The sequence below is a fragment of the Macaca mulatta genome, chromosome 1 (genome assembly GCF_049350105.2).
Source record: "Macaca mulatta isolate MMU2019108-1 chromosome 1, T2T-MMU8v2.0, whole genome shotgun sequence".
Classification (NCBI taxonomy): Eukaryota; Metazoa; Chordata; class Mammalia; order Primates; family Cercopithecidae; genus Macaca; species Macaca mulatta.
The window spans coordinates 38,561,207-38,572,697 of NC_133406.1; the positions used below are offsets into that span (position 1 = coordinate 38,561,207).

Genomic DNA, 11,491 nt, shown 5'->3' on the forward strand with positions numbered 1-11,491 from the left:
CTTGCACCCTCAATGAACAAAAAGCTCCTGAAGTTAGAAAAGCAGGAAGTAGTAGGTCAGGAAGAAGATAAATTCTTAGTGATAGACTGAAAGACAAATGGCCAATGAGGATGTTGGGGCCATGACATTATGTTAGATAGAGTTCAGCATATTATATTAGAAAATAAACAAAGGATGAAGATGTTTCAAATGTATCTTTATATGTTCTGTTGTGTAAAGTGAGGAAACTGGTCCCTTGGTCCTTGGCAAAGGGTTAAATCATTTATTTATTTATTTATTTATTTGAGATAGAATCTCACTCTGTTGCCCACGCTGGAGTGCAGTGGTGCAATTTCAGCTCACTGCAACCTCTGCCTCCTGGGTTCAAGCGATTCTCCTCTCTCAGCTTCCTGAGTGGCTGGGATTACAGGCACCTGCCACCATGCCAGGGTCATTTTTAGTAGAGATGGGGGTTTCACCATGTTGGCCAGGCTGGTCTTGACCTCCTGACATCAAGTGATCTGCCTGCCTTGGCCTCCCGGAGTGCTGGGATTACAGGCATGAGCCACCATGCCTGGCCATGTTAAATCATTTATTACAGAACTAGAACTATATAATCTCCTACGTAGCCACCATAGAATCTTCCAAGTCAGGGGTTGCACTTGAACGCATCTGCCATCCAATCCACAGACCCCATTCAACATTTTCAAGTTGTCCCAACAATGTCTGTTTTTCCTTTCTAGTCCAAGATCATATCCAGGAATACAAGTTGCATTGTTCTTGTGCCTCTTTAGTTTTCTCCAATTTGAAACAGTTTCTTAGCCGTTCCCTGTCTTTCATGTCATCTACTGTTTTAAAGAGTACAAACCTTTCATTCTGTAGGACGTCCCTGGGTCTGTCTAATTCCTGATGTCCAGACTTGGGTCATGCTCCCTTGTTAAGAACACCACAGCAATGATGCTGTTCTCATCTAGCGAACTGCATGGGGTGGAAGGAGGAGACATAGGATGTAAATCCATTCCACAACTGGTACTGTTTATTTTGATCACCAGTCACGTACCAATGTTTGTCTGCCAGGTTTCTCTCCTATAAGGACCCCATTTACCCCCTTTAAATTGGTGGCATTTTGTGGGGAGATAGTCCTGTTCTTTATCAAACTCCTGTCTCCCAATCTTAGCCTCCATTGATATCTCCTGCCAGAATCAACCACCATTATGACAGTTTCCAAATTATGGTTTTTTATTTCCATCATTCCTTTTCGTTTTATTAGTTGGTGGGCTACTGTAATACAAAACTTTCCCATTTTCTGTTTGTGTTTGCATATTTATTTCAGTAGGGAATCTCGTTTTAGTCAATGGATTGTATTCCATTGCTATCCTTGTTTATTTTGATGTTCACATTGCTCCAGATATGGCCGGTGGAGTCCCTTCAGCTGGGCTCCTGCCTCCTTTTGACACATCTCCACCATTCTCAGCACTGTCTTACTTTCTGGCACTACAATGTGACCAAAGCTCATCTTGGTACTTTTCATTCTCCAGCCTGGAATTAGCTCTTTTTCCAAGGAACCCTGCCTTCTTGTAGTGGAGCATGGTGTTTAGAAACCAAGATCTGAGCCCTTAGTGTGCTTCTTGTTACTGGGGTGCCATTGCTTCTAGGCCCGTTGAATGGACAGATCTAGGAAATATATGTGTGCATATGTACACTCACAGGTGTATACACACATCTAGAACTATTTCCATATCTACCTGTGTTTATATATTAGAAAACAGTAAGTTGATGATACTTACACCTCCAGTTCCAACCCACCTCAGTATTCTTTATAATTTCCTTATTTTCCATATTTGTAATTCTCTTCTCCAACAGTAAGAAACCTGACTGTCATTATCCTCAAGATATGTACTTATTTGCTCAATAAGTTTACTTGTGTAATTTAATCAATCTCCCAATGACAGCAGCTGTGCCTTTCACCTCTACTCCCTCTCCCCACCCCTAGTGCCCTGTATCCTTAGGTGCCAGCAGGCATATCATCAGTGAACTCCACACAGCAGCCCCCTCTCTGTCCATACCCCATAGGGGCTCTGGGTGACTCCTCCATGCCAGGAAGGGAGGGGAAGGAAAAAGAGAAGAAAGGAAGATGGAGCCTGTGTGGATTGTTTGAACTGAATGCCAAAAGGAAGAAGGAGATGCCATTTCGCCTGTGCCAGCAAGTTTGCTTTGTCAAGTATTGATCATTAAGAAAGTACAGATAGATGCTCACTCATGTATGAATCAGTGATGAATATGACTTTAATACATAATCTAGTTATTGATCAGGGGTCAAAGAAATGCCCAAAGGGCAATTCAGAGTTGTAGTCAGGCTTCAAAACAGGACACTTCTCAAAATTTGGGGGACAAAGTTAAAAATAGCTTATCCTGGTGGGTATGGTGGCTCATGCCTGTAATCCCAGCACTTTGAGAGGCTGAGGGGGGCGGATCACTTAGAGCTCAGGAGTTTGAGACCAGCCTGGCCAACATGGCAAAACCCCATCTCTACAAAAATACAAAAAAATTAGCTGGGCATTGGTGCTTTATGCCTGTAGTCCCAGCTACTCAGGAGGCTAAGACTGGAGAACCTCTTGAGCTCGGGAAGCAGAGGTTGCAGTGAGCCGAGATTGCGCTACTGCACTCCAGCCTGGGCAACAAAGTGAGACCCTTTCTCAAAAACAAAAACAAACCTGTTTATCCTCTGAGGTTGAAACCAACAAAAATCAGCCCCAAATAAGTGAGATTAACCACCTGTGGGTGGAACTGTCTTGTAAGATGACTTATAATTGACTCCAGGCACCTTTCACATCTCCATGAAGGAGAATGAAGAGCCTTCCAAAATCTTCCTCTGCAGTAGTTCATTCATTCAACACTATTCACATTGATGTCTGCCATGTTTTCCCTTGTAGCATTGCTATTTATCTCTTTGGAATTACATGTCAGTGGGCTGAGCACCGGAGGATATAACAGGGAAGAAAACACATTCCTTATAGTCAGAAAGTTCATGATCTGGAGCAGGAGACAGCGACCAGGGCACTTCAGCACGTGAGCTACGTGCATTGAGAGGCGTGAGCATCCAGCTCTGACTGGGTGGAGGTGTGTGGAAAGGTGTGCTGGGGAGGCGACTGCAGATACCTGAAGGACTCATGAGAATCAGCCGAGAGAAGGGAGTGGAGGGAATGTTACAGAAGGAGTGGCCACATGTCCCAAGGTCTGGAAAAGTGAGAGAGCACAGAGCGCCTGGCCAGTGGCAAGTGAGAATGTCAAGTTTGAGGGGGAATGGGGTGGGGGTGAGATGGAGAGCTAAGCAGACCTGGATCACCAGAGGTCTTGGAAGCTGTATTTAGGCATTTGGATTTCGTCCTAGGGAGAGCGAGACGTCTGTCAAGCATGATCTGCAGACGTGTGATATGATCATGATCCCATTTTAGAAAAGCTCCCTGACTGTGTACAAGTTAGCCACACTCCTGCTTAAGGGCATAGTCTCCACAAGACTGCCCTCACTTCAGACATCAGCCCTAAGTCTGGAGGTCCCCAGGGTCACCTTCTCTTCAGACAAGTTGCCTAGAAATTCGGGGGTTCCCACACTACCCTCAGCTTTGATGATTCACTAGAACAACTCATGGAAATCTGGAAAGGGCGATACTTATGATTATAGTTTTGTTATAATAAAAAGATACAAATTGGAACCTGTCAAAGAAAGAGACATACAGCAGAATCTGAGAGGGTTTCAAACATGAAGCTTCCGTGTCCTCAGGACACAGTGCCCTGCCAGCATTGATATGTGACAACATGCTTGAAGGAAGTCCACTCAAGCTTTGGCATCCAGAGTTTTTACTGGACTCTAATGAAGTCCAGAGCCTTCATTAGCTAGGCGTGATTGATTGAATTATTGCCCCTGTGGGTGGCCTCGATCTCCAGGCCTCCTCCCCTTCCCAGAGGTCAGGCTGGTATCATGAGGCCCAAAGGCCCAACCCCCTAACCACATGGTTGGTCCTTCTGGCGTGGTCAACCCATACACTGAGTCCTCTCATAATAAATAAGGGACCCACCACGGATAACAAAGATACTCCTATCACTTGGGAAATTGCAAGGGTTTAGAGGTTACCTCCCAGGAGCTGGGACAAATGCCAGATCTCTCCTTAGGTGAGGCCAGATTCCTTACTATATCCTGTGGTGTGGCAATTAGACTGGATGAAAGCAAGTTGAGAAGCAGAGAAATCAATTGCTAGTTGCTGCAGCAATCTAAGGAAGATAACATGGTGGTTTGGACCAAAGAACAGCAGAAGGAATGGAAAGAAGTGGAAGGTTTTCAAATGCTTGAGTCCTAGAATGTTGGGACTTGGTGGCTGACTACTGGATAAGGGGTTTGAAGGATGGGGAGGAGTCAAGGATGCTGAGTAGGTATCTGGTCTGGGCAAATGGTTGGTTTGGGGCTGCTGTTTGCCAACACCTTTGGCTTTCAGTTTCCTGAACAATCAGCCTCGCAGAGTGCTTGGCACATAGTGAGCATTCCATAAATAGCTATTGAATAAAGAATGAATGAATGGACCCATCTTTAAGCAAAAGAGACAGTGACTAGACCTAGACTGCTGCAAGAGAGGAGACCAGGTTCAGAAATGTTTATTGTCCATTCTGAGACAGGGCCACAGAGGAGCTCACCTATCTTCAGCAACTGGACATTTTCACCTTCCATGTAGGAGGCTTCCCAGGCCTGCTTAAGTAGGTGTGTGTATGTGCATGTGCATGTGTGTGTGCATGTGCGTGTGTGTATGTGTATATGCGTGTGTGTGTATGTGTATGTGTGTGTTTATGTGTGTGTGTATGCGTATGTGTATGTGTATGTGTAATGAGGGGTGGCTCTATGCAAGTTGTGAATTTTATTGATCGTTTGAAAGCCAGACTCATAATACTATTTTGGGGAGGCTTGAAAAGGGGCTTATGTATGCTTAGAATGGAATTGGGTTGAGTGTTGAGGAGGAACTTACTTTCTCCTCTTTTCACGTTTCTATATGAGGGAGTTTGATTAGGGTGACATTCCTGGCTTCTCTCTGTCTCTTACTCTCTTTTCTTTAGTAGTTGAACTGCTTAGTGAGCCTGCAAAGGAAATTGAGGGTATGTGGCTCAGCCCCTTCCTGGCCTTCTCCGAGGATCTGCCTGCCTGCAGACAGTGTGATCATTGCTTTCAGCCAGGTGCTTAGTGAGGCAGGCCCACGGTGGGGGGCCTGGGGGATGCAGCTGTGCTGGTGCGTGGGAGGGCGAGTCCGCCTGATCCTGGGATGCAGTGTTAGAAAGCTAATGGTTACTGTGTCCCTAAGTCACATTTCCTGAATCGGTTTTGTTATTCATATGTTCATGAAAGAGGGATGTTGTCTATTTCAATCTGTCCCCAACACTGGGCTCCCAGCTGAAGGAAAGATGTCTACAATGGGCTTTTCATGGCCGAAATGACCCTGCCCTGTTTCCCTGGGGAGTGGTTTTATGGCTCCCTCCCAGCTTGAGTTCCCATTTGTCTTAGTCCATATTCTATTGCTATAACCGAATATCTCAGACTAGGTAATTTATAAAGAAAAGGAATTTATGGAATTATTATAGTTCTGCAGGCTGGAAAGTCCAAGGTGAAGAAACCACATTAAGCGAGGGCCTTCTTGCTGGTGGGGACTCTCCATAGAGGCTCAAGGTGTTACAGGGTGTCACATGGTAGAGGGCTCATGAGAGACCTGAGCTGGCTTTTAATAACAGACTCGTGCTTATGATAACAAACCCACTCCCCTGATTTCCCATTAATCCATTAGCCCATCAATCCATTAATCACATTAACTATTAATTATTAATCAGAGCCCTCCTGACTCAATCACCTCTTAAAGGCCCCTCCTGTTAATACTGTTACATTGGGGGTTAAGTTTCAGCGTGAGTTTCAGAGGGACACTGTTGTTTTAGAGAGCCTCCCAGATTCCCTTCATGATTCGAATATGGTTATGCAGTCTGAGTTGGGATTGAGTTAGGGTTACTGGATTATGATTTCCAGCTGGTTTTAAGAACCATGAATCTGGTACTCAATATATACTAGTTGATGGCTTGGGGAATGTGAAGCTTAGGCTTGTGTGGTATTGGTGTTGGGTGGGCTTTGGGCAAGACACCAGTGGATATGGGCAATATCTTGGTGCTGATGTTGGCTGCACCCAGATGCATCTGGCGACTTTTCCAGTGCTAACCAGCAGGTGCTATTTGTTATATCACAAAAGTCTTCCAAGTCCATGTGACTGAAAATTGGGGGCAAAGGTCACCTCTGAAAGCTTATTTCTATCTTATTCCTATGTCATTGCTGAAAAGTCCATGTGCTTGTTATAGATTGTTGTGATAAAAAGAGGTGAGTTGCTGAACTGAGAAAAATACTACAAAGTAGAAGGAGGGGATTAAATATATAAAATTGTAACCCGTAATCAAAATTATGACTTTGATCTAGGCTTAGAAGCTGTTACACCTTATCCTATGTTACTGGCAGGCAATGTAAGGTCAATATATTGCCAAAGAATTTGCCAGCCACACTAGGCAGCATCCTCTCTACTAAAAGACCACAGCCATGGAATGAGAGCCCTGCTCCTGGTCACAGACAGCCCAAGTCTGTTTTGGGAGCCAGATTTAAGGGAGGCCATAGCAGTGCCAGATGGTAGAAACCAGAATATGGACTGTGGAGCCAGGTAGAACCTGGTTTGAATCCTGCCTCTGCTGTGAATGACCTTGGGCCTATAACTTAACCTCTCTGAGCTTCTCTGAGCCACTGTCTTCTTACCTGTGAAATGGGAATGGTAACATCACACTAGATTCTTGTCACGATCAAAAAAGATGATGTACTTATGTGTGTACCGAGCACCATGCCTTGTTGACATTGACATGTGAGAGAGACCCTTTCTCTCAGATTCAAGCCTGATTGCATCAGAATTCTACAAGGCCTGGCATCCACTTATCAATGGTATTAATTTCCTCCACGAGGCTGCTTTGACCTCTAGAACCCAGCAGGCATGCTCTTCTGATCACCTTATCGCTTGCATGGATCATATCTTGCTTTGCTGAGTGTGCTTTCTATTCCTGTATCTGCATTTTACTTCCTCGATTAGGGTGTAATCTCTTTCTGAGCAGAAGCTTTCATCTTTTAAAAATTTTCCATTTTTGCATCTTAGTGCCGTTCCTTTTTGCACATAGCACTTGCTCAAAAAAATAGGGATCAGTTGATAGTTTATCTACTTTTGTGTCCTAAAAATTGCCCCAGAGTCATGAGCTGAACTTAGCTTACATGAGGTCATTACTACAAAGTCACAACATGTTTATTCATTTATCTGTTTATGTGGTAGCCCTGCCATGACTCACACATCCAAACGAGGATTGCAGCCGTATAAGGGGCACTGTGAAGGCTGACTGTGATTCTGGGAGCCCGTCACCTAGCAAAACATTTTTGGAACTCCTGCTTCGAATCCGTGCCAGAGTTGCAGCGGTGAATCTTCACACCTCCTGGGAGGAGTTATTTTTGGAAACAGTGAAAATCTGTCTGGTCACATTTGGTAGGTGTGGTCATTCAGGGCCTGAGTGTGAGGAGGGATGTTCAGTGGAGTGATAATTAGTTACTATTTAATTGGCCATTTCCAATGCGTCAGCCACTTTACATCCACTGTCTTATTTTAATCTTAATGTGACCTCTATGAAGTAGGTGGTCTTATTATCACCATTTTATAGAAAAGGAACCCTAAGGCACAGAGAGTATAAAGCACACTCTGTACAAGGACTCCATGGCTTTTTACCCATTATTAAGCTAGTGCAGCAGGCACGGGGGACATACCCAAGTAACCCTTACATACCCTAGCAGAGGGACAAGGGGCCTGGACACCTTTTTTACAAACAATAAGGCCAGGCCGGGCGCGGTGGCTCACGCCTGTAATCCCACCACTTTGGGAGGCCGAGGCGGGCGGACCACAAGGTCAGGAGATCGAGACCACTGTGAAACCCTGTCTGTACTAAATATACAAAAAATTAGCCGGCGCGGCGGCGGGCGCCTGTAGTCCCAGCTACTCAGGAGGCTGAGGCAGGAGAATGGTGTGAACCCGGGCGGCAGAGCTTGCAGTGAGCCGAGATGGCGCCACTGCACTCCAAGCCTGGGCGACAGAGCCAGACTCCGTCTCAAACAAAACAAAACAAAACAAAACAAAACAAAACAAAACAAAACAATAAGGCCAAGGACAGCCACATCTGGATTAGTGGGAGCAGGGGGAGAGTATGGGCGATGCGGGAACCCAGGAGGGGCTGAGAAAACTGGTCAGATCCTGCATCATAGGTGAGTACGGGCACCTCAGGGGGCCCTCTGGGAGAGACCAGAGAAGGGAGGAGAGCACTGGGGCTTGTTTGGGAACCTCTGAGTGGGTAAAGATGGTCACTAAAATCCCCCACTGAAGGAATTCCTTTTATGCCTGTCTTTTTTGCTTTCTTAAAATTGTATTCATACTTGCTGATTATAAAAGGAGTTCAAATGAGAACACTTGGACACAGGGTGGGGAACATCACACACTGGGGCCTGTCATCGGGTGTGGGGAAGGGGGAGGGATAGCATTAGGAGATATACCTAATGTAAATGACGAGTTAATGGGTGCAGCACACCAGCCCGGCACATGTATACATATGTAACAAACCTGCACGTTGTGCACATGTACCCTAGAACTTAAAGTACAATAAAAAATAAAAAAAAAAAATAAAGAAAATAAAAGGAGTTCAAGTTCATCGTAGAAAACTTGGAAAATATAGAGAAGTAATAAAGAAAATAAAAGTCATCTATAAATGTCCCTCTCCTCCCCCAGGCCTCAGGCTTTGCTAAGACAAGGCCGCTGAGCAGATCGGCGCACATCGGGTTATTTATAAATCTCCCGCCTTCCTCTCCACCCACTCCCCTCTCTCTTGGCTACAGAGAAGCCTTCGGCCAGGACATTCCCTTGCAGCCTACTCAAGCTACTATATAAAGCCCTGCACTTCTCGGGGCTGGGTCAGAACGTTCCTTATCTCTGTGCAGCAGGACGCTGATAATCTGCCCAGCTGGCAGGCGCTCTGAGGTCGGCTTGGGCTGCTGCTATCAGGGCCTGCAGCCCCTGTGTGGTCGTCTTCGCTGGTTCCCGCTGAAACCTGGCCAACAACACTAACTGAAACCTCAAATATAGGAAGTTGTTTGCTTGTTTCATTAGAGGGCAGTTGCCAGACAGCTGAGATGAACTTAATGGGCTTGGCATGGCTGACTGGTGTGTCCAGCACATGCAGGCTCTGTGGTCAGTACTGATGGCCCATCATGACGTCCCCTTCGGAAACAGCTGTGCCAGCTCCCTCCTTCCCCAGCCCCCACCCCTGTTCCTTCCCCTTTCTCTGCATTAGTGCTTGGCTCAGAGTCTTCTGCATCCATATGGCTTCTACAGGCAAAGGCCTTTGTGGCCAAATGGCCTGCTGCATTGCAGTTCCACAATTCCAGGCTGGACTTCTACCTAATTGAGAGTGGACCACAGCAGACTTACTTGCGCTGCCTGGAAAATAAGTTTTGTCATGGGAGGCAGAACCATCTTATTGCTGCAAGTCAGGGCAGAGGAGTGTACAAAAGAGGCAAGGTATTATCCTGAAAAAATACACAGGTTTTAAATCAGAGCTGATGTGACATCCTAGCTTCTCCACTTAGAAAGAAGTGTGATCCTAAGTCAGTTATGTAACCCCTTCAAAGTCTGGTTTTCTCATCTTTAAAACGTAGAGTGGTATTTCCATCCTAGAACTGTTGTAAAATGTAAATAAGATGACATATATAAAGCACTGAAAACATACATCAGATGGCATTATGGTAGCTATTTTTTTCTTTTCTTTTGTTTTTTTGAGATGGAGTCTCACTCTGTTGCCCAGGCTGGAGTGCAGTGGCACAATCTTGGTTCACTACAACCTCTGCCTCCTGGGTACAAGCAATTCTCCTGCCTCTACCTCCCAAGTAGATGGGATGACAGGCACCCACTACCACTCCTGGCTAATTTTTGTAGTTTTAGTAGAGGCAGGATTTCACCATGTTGGCCAGGCTGTTCTCAAACTCCTGACTTCAAGTGATCTACCTGCCTCGGCCTCCTAAAATGCTGGGATTATAGGCGTGCTGGGATTACAGGTGTGAGCCGCCGTGCCCAGACTTGTGGTAGCTATTATAATTATTGTTAATAATATTATTATTTATGAACATTTGAATGAGAAAGAGTTGGTGGTTTCTTTTTTTCCTCTTAGATTCAAGATTCAACAGGGAAACTTTGGACTTTGGTTGTTAAGAAACCCATCTAGGCAGGTAGGTGTGTTTCCATTGATATTTAAATGAGTTTTTCAAGTTTTGAGAGAATTTTTTCAAAGGAACTTCTGGGCCCTGAGAAGGTTCTGGTTCACCTTCATATTGGCCTCATAAGAATCAGGTCAACCTCATATGAAAAGGCAAGTCATTGTACCTACTGCTTGGTCAAAATTTAGTAGCAAAATATTCCTGCTGTAAGCCACAAGACACTTCCAAGATGGAATAATTATCTATAAAACAGCAATAATGAAAACATCACTTACCAGAACTTAGGAGGTACAGTTAAAGCACTGTCCAGAGGAAAATGTGTAGTGTGATGGTTCATTTTATGTGTCAACTTGTCTAGGACACAAGGTGCCCAGATATTTGGTCAAACATTCTGGGTGTGCCTGTGAGGGTGTTTCTCTTTTTAAATTATTATTATTTTTTGAGACAGGGTCTTGCTCTGTCACCCAGGCTGGAGTGCAGTGTCAAGATCTTGGCTTACCGCAACCTCAACCCCTTGGGCTCAAGTGATCCTCTCACCTAAGCATCCTGAGTAGCTGAGATCACAGGCATGCCACCATACCTGGCTAATTTTTGTATTATTGTTATTTTTTGAGATGGAGTCTCGCTCTGTCAGACAGGCTGGAGTGCAATGGCATGATCTTGGCTCACTGCAACCTCTGCCTCCCAGGTTAAAGCAATTCTTATGCCTCAGCCTCCCGAGTAGCTGGGATTACAGGCGTGCACCACCACATCCAGCTAATTTTTCTATTTTTAGTACAGACGAGGTTTTTGCCACATTGGCCAGGGTGGTCTTGAACTCTTGGGCTCAAGCAGTCCACCTGTCTCAGCCTCCCAAAGTGCTGGGATGACAGGTATGAGCCCCCATGCTGGCTGAGGGTGTTTCTATGTGAGATTAGTGTTCAAATTGGTAGACTGTGTAAAGCAGACTGCCCTTCCTGATGTGGGTGAGCCTCTTCCAACTCATTGAAGGCCTGAATAGATCAAAAACGCAGAGTAAGAGAGTCTTCTCTCTCTCTCTGCCTATCTTTGAATTGGAACATCAATCTTCTGTCTTCAGACTCAGACTTGGACTGGAACTTATATCATAAGCTCTCCTGGTTCTCAGGCCCTCAGACTTGGACTGGAATGACACCATCAGTTCTC

The 11,491-nt window shown here is 45.3% G+C and overlaps 1 long non-coding RNA gene across 4 annotated transcripts in view; it reads left to right on the forward strand.

Annotated features, from left to right (window-relative positions):
* Positions 1–10,345, forward strand: part of LOC144340671 (uncharacterized) — a 44,882-nt gene extending 34,537 nt beyond the window's left edge. For all 4 annotated transcript variants that reach the window (XR_013416918.1, XR_013416916.1, XR_013416919.1 and 1 more), the window contains 2 exons: positions 7,356–7,562; positions 10,282–10,345. This is a non-coding gene — a long non-coding RNA (uncharacterized LOC144340671). The remainder of the gene's footprint in view (positions 1–7,355; positions 7,563–10,281) is intronic.
* Positions 10,346–11,491: the final 1,146 nt, after the last annotated feature.